Genomic DNA, 5,415 nt, shown 5'->3' with positions numbered 1-5,415 from the left:
GTGTGTGTGTGTATTTGCCGTGATGAGGACATCTAGTTTTTTAGCTGAATGTTAAATAATCATCTTTTGTTTTAGGTTTAAGGCAGGGAACAGATAATCAACTGAGTTCTTTTAAAATCTATTAAACATTTACTTCCAGTATCATTAAATTGAAAATTATCTGAAGGCATTTTTTTCACACCACCACTTGACTAGAAGCTCTTTCAGGGATGTAATCATGCTCATTTATGTGGCACCAATGTCATCTGGCACAGTGCTTTGCCTGTGTTCAAATATTTCTTAACTGAACAGATTTTTTTTTTTTTTTTTTGAGATGGAGTCTCACTCTGTAGCCCAGGCTGCAGTACAGTGGCACGATCTTGGCTCACTGTAACCTCTGCCTCCTGGGTTCAAGTGATTCTCCTACCTCAACCTCCTGAGTAACAGGGATTACAGGCACCCGTCACCACACCTGGCTAATGTTCCTTATTTTTAGTGGAAACAGGGTTTCACCATCTTAGCCAAGGTGGTCTCAAACTCCTCACCTCATGATCCACCTGCCTTGGCCTCCCTAAGTGCTAGGATTACAGGTGTGAGCCACCGTGCCCGGCCAAATGAATAGATTTTGATGAGAGTCCTTTATCCAAGTTATTCAAATATTTGAGAGAAGTATCTGGACCCTGACAATGAATGAAAGGATATTTACAAATAATATATTTCTATATATTTGTGGAATGCAACTAAAGTGATGCTTAGTAGAAAATGCATAGCCTCAAATACTTATATTAGAAGTCTAAAACTGAAGAGCTAAGCAACTTAAAGTATTAGGAAGGAAATAAAAATTTAAAATATATTAGAGTATCAAAAATTGCAAAAGTTGGTTCTTTGAAAAAACGAAAAAAAAAAACAGTCTAAGCTCTGGCAAGATTAAATGAAAAAGGTTAAATATCCCCTAAGGTCAAATGTCCCCTAACAGAAATTTAAAATGTAACATAAAGTTAAATACAGCAGAAGTTTTAAAAGGCACAGAGGATATAATGTACTTTTTTTTCTTTTTTTTTTTTTTGAGACAGAGTGGCTGCTCTGTCACCCAGGCTGGAGTGCAGTAGCATGATCTCTGCTCACTCCAACTTCTGCCTCCTGGGTTCAAGTGATTCTTGTACTTAGCCACCTGAGTAGCTGGGACTACAGGCTCACGTCACCACACCCAGCTAGTTTTTGTATATTTAGTAGAGACGGATTTTCTCCATGTTGGCCAAGCAGGTCTTGAACTTCTGGCCTCAAGTGATCTGCCTACCTCAGCCATCAAAAGTGTTGGAATTACAGGCAGTGAGCCACCACAGCCAGCCAATAAAACTGTACAATTTAATACAAAAAAAGCCCCCTGAATTTATATTATTGATATTAATAGATTAATGTAGATTTTTTGCTAAATTATTAATAATCTGTTAATCTAGATTAATATTTTAGCAAAACACAATGAAGAAAATGTCAACAATCTTCAAATAAATTGAAACAACTATCACAAATCTATCTACAAAGAAAACACTAAATTCTACTAAACATTCTAGGGACCAATAACTCGAATGTAACAAAATTATTCCAGAGTATATAAAAAAAGATTCCAGAGTATAGGGGAAAAGAACTATTCTTGAGGGGAGTTCCCAACTCATATTTCAAGGCTGGGATACCAAAACCTACGGGAGACTATAAGAAAAACACTGTAATCCAAGCTCACCTATAAAAATAATTGCAGAACTTCCAAACAAAACGCAGTTGGCCCTCCCTATCTGTGGGTTCTGCATGCATGAATTAGACCAACCATGGATTGAAATAATAATTTAAAAAAACTGTGTTGAACATGTACAGACTTTTATCTTGTCATTATTTCCTAAACAATACAGTATTAACAACTATTTACATTATATATTAGGTATTTTAAGTAGTCTAAAAATGATTTAAAGTATACAGGAGGATGTACATAGGTTATATACAAATACACCATTTTATATAACATATTAAGCTCATCTTCGAATTTGGTATCCACAGAAGGCATACTAATGGACAATTTTAGTTGGAAACTTGTGCCAGTGTATTGAACACACACGCCCCCCAATTATTTTTATTTTTATTTATTTATTTATTTGAGACGGAGTCTTGCTCTGTCACCCAGGCTGGAGTGCAGTGGCGCGATTTCGGCCCCGGGTTCACGCCATTCTCCTGCCTCAGCCTCCCCAGCAGGTGGGACTACAGGCGCATGCTGCCACACCTGGCTAATTTTTTGTATTTTTAGTAGAGACAGGGTTTCACCGTGTTAGCCAGGATGGTCCTTGATCTCCTGACCTCGTGATCCGCCTGCCTCGGCCTCCCAAAGTGCTGGGATTATAGACGTGATTTTTTTTTGAGACACGGTCTTGCCCTTTTGCCCAGGCTGAAGTGCAGTGGCGCAATCTCAGCTCACTGCAGCTTTGATCTCCTGGGCTCAAGGGATCCTCCCACCTTAGCCTCCTAATTAGCTGAGACTACAGGTATGCACCATCATGCCCAGCTAATTTTTGTAGTTTTAGCAGAGATAGGGTTTTGTCATGTTGCCCAGGCTGGTCTCAAACTTCTGAGCTCAAGCGATCTGCCTGCCTCAGCCTCCCAAAGTGCTGGGATTTATAGGCATAAGGTACCACACTGACCAAGTTTTTTAAACCCTGGAATAAAAGAAAAGTTGGGTTATAAAATCACTAAGTTTTTAGATTAAAAGGAGATGCAGAATAAAAGCACTTGATAACAAACTTGTAAAACCTGTCATATTAAAAACTCTGCATAACTACAAATAGGTGGGTAGTCCTTTAACCTAATTAAAAATCTACAAAAAACCTGTAGCAAACATACTCAGTGGTGAAAACCCTTTTAGAGAAGGAACAAGAAAATGATGTACTCTATTCCTAGTCAACACAGTACTGGATGTCCTAATTATCATTATTAGACAAGAAAAAGATTCTACGGATAAATTATTAGAATTAATAAGTCTGGTAAAATTCTCATGTAAAAGTAATATATAAAGTCTGGTAAAATTCTCATGTAAAAGTAATATATAAAGTCAACGCAGCTGGTCTCTCACTCCTGGGCACAGAGGCTCACACCTGCAATCCCAGCACTTTGGCAGGCTGAGACCAGAGGACTGCTGGAGCCCAGGAGTGAGAGACCAGCCTGGGCAACATAGTGAGACCCTGTCACTACAAAGTAGTGGAAATCCCAACACCTTGGGAGGCTGAGGCGGGCAGATCACCTGAGGTCAGGAGTTTGAGACTAGCCTGACCAAGATGGAGAAACTGCATCTCTACTAAAAATACAAAATTGGCCAGGCGTGGTGGCACATGCCTGTAATCCCAGCTACTTGGGAGGCTGAGGTAGAATTGCTTGAACCTGGGAGGTGGAGGTTGCTGTGAGCTGAGATCACGCCATTGCACCCCAGCCTGGGCAACAAGAGCAAAACTCGTCTCAAAAAAAAAAAAAATTAATAAAATAATAAAAGCATTACATACTAAAGAATAAATTTTAAAATGTACAAGACCGCTACACAAAAAATTTAAATAGTATTAAGAAAACACTTAAAAGACCTAAGTAAATGGAAGATACACCATATTCATGGACTGATGTCAATTCTCTTCCAATTCATCTATAAATTCAGGTTATTTTTTGGGTGTATGGAATGACAAATTGATTCTAAAATTTAAAATTTATATAAAAATGAAAACAGCCAAAAACAGTCCTTCAACAAAGCAAGGTTGAGAGCTCTGCCACATGGCAAAGCTTATTATAAAGCGGCAGTAGTTGCCGTAGAGAGCATGACATTAGCTGAAAGAGATAAATAGACTACTGTAGGAGAATAAAGATCCCATAAAAATATGCACATAAACATGGGTGCTTAATTTATAATAGTGATGACACCGCAAACCAGAAAGAAATGTGTAATAGTGATGACACTGCAAACCAGATTTCACCACAAACCTGTGAAAGTCTGCTTTTTAAATACATGGTTATGAGTCAACTGGATATCCGTAAGGGGGAGAAAAAAAACTAAACCATATCTCATACCATATTCAACAAATGGCACTGAGATCATTATCAGTTATCAGTATGGACAAAAATCAAACTGATCCTTACCTTGAACCATACACAAAAATCAATTGCAAATGGATTTTTTTTTTTTTTTAAGAGAGAGAGTCTCACTATGTCGACTTGAACTTCTGTCCTCAAGCCATCATTTTACTTCAGCCTCCTGTGTAGCTGGGACTACAGGCACTCACCACAGCACCCGGCTCTTGCAGGCACATCTTTTTTTTTTTTTTTTTTTTGCCTCTCCCACTCTTTGTTTAACATATATTGATAAAGGAAAAGATTGAATCATTTAACTACATTAAATTTAAGAACTTCTGTTTGTAGGAGAAAAATGACAAGTCTCAAATTCAGAGGAGATATTTGTGATATTAACAAATGATAAAGCATCCAGAACACACAAATACCCTTAGAAATCAGTAAGGAAAAGAATCCAATAGGAAAATGGCAAAAGACTTGAATATATAACTTTACAGAGGAGGGAAGAGAAATGGCTAACAGACACATGAACAGATATTCAACCTCTTTGGTATCAGGGAAATGCAAATTTAATCCACGACTACCTATCATTTCACATCCACTAGTTGGTAAAAGTTACAATGTTAGATAATATCAAGTATTGGTGAGGATATATAGTAATAGGAACTCAAATGCTACTAATGGGAATGTAAATTTGGTTTACACACTTTTGAAAAAATTGTGGCATCGTCTGATTGAGGATGAACCTATGAACCAACAACATTATTCTTAATTTTAAGCCCTAGAAAATCTCTTGTACATGTACGTCCAGAAATAGGAGGGATATTTGAGTAGCACTCTTTGTAACTAAAAACAAAACAAAACAGGAAACAACCAAAATATCCATCAACAGAAGAATGCATAAATCATGGCATATTCATAAAATGGAATATGTAAAAATAAAGCAGCATTTACTATAGATATATCTCACAAACACTGAAAACAGTAAGTCACAAAACATTGTGTACACCGTTAAAGTTAAAAAAATGCAAAACAAAATATGTTATTTAGGGAACCATTTATGATAGAACTATAAAGACAAGAAAGGAAATGATAAATATGAAATTCAGGATACTGGTTACTCCTGAAGGAACGGAGGGAAATGGTATCAGAGAAATATACATAGGGAGGGGATCTCAAAGTCATGGTCATATTTGTTTTTTTTTTTTTTTTTTTTTTTTCAGACGGAGTCTTGCTCTTCGCCCAGGCTGGAGTGCTGGAGTGCAGTGGCACGATCTCGGCTCACTGCAAGCTCTGCCTCCTGGGGTTCACGCCATTCTCCTGTCTCAGCCTCCCGAGTAGCTGGGA

The 5,415-nt window shown here is 37.6% G+C and overlaps 1 protein-coding gene across 7 annotated transcripts in view; it reads right to left on the bottom strand.

Moving 5' to 3' along the window:
- DOCK7 (dedicator of cytokinesis 7) overlaps positions 1 to 5,415 on the bottom strand; it is a 220,635-nt gene that overhangs the window by 3,642 nt on the left and 211,578 nt on the right. The window lies entirely within an intron of this gene.

The sequence above is a fragment of the Colobus angolensis genome, unplaced genomic scaffold, assembly GCF_000951035.1.
Source record: "Colobus angolensis palliatus isolate OR3802 unplaced genomic scaffold, Cang.pa_1.0 Scaffold102, whole genome shotgun sequence".
NCBI lineage: Eukaryota > Metazoa > Chordata > Mammalia > Primates > Cercopithecidae > Colobus > Colobus angolensis.
The sequence above is the reverse complement of the archived record's forward strand: the minus strand, read 5'-3'. Positions and strand labels throughout refer to the sequence as shown.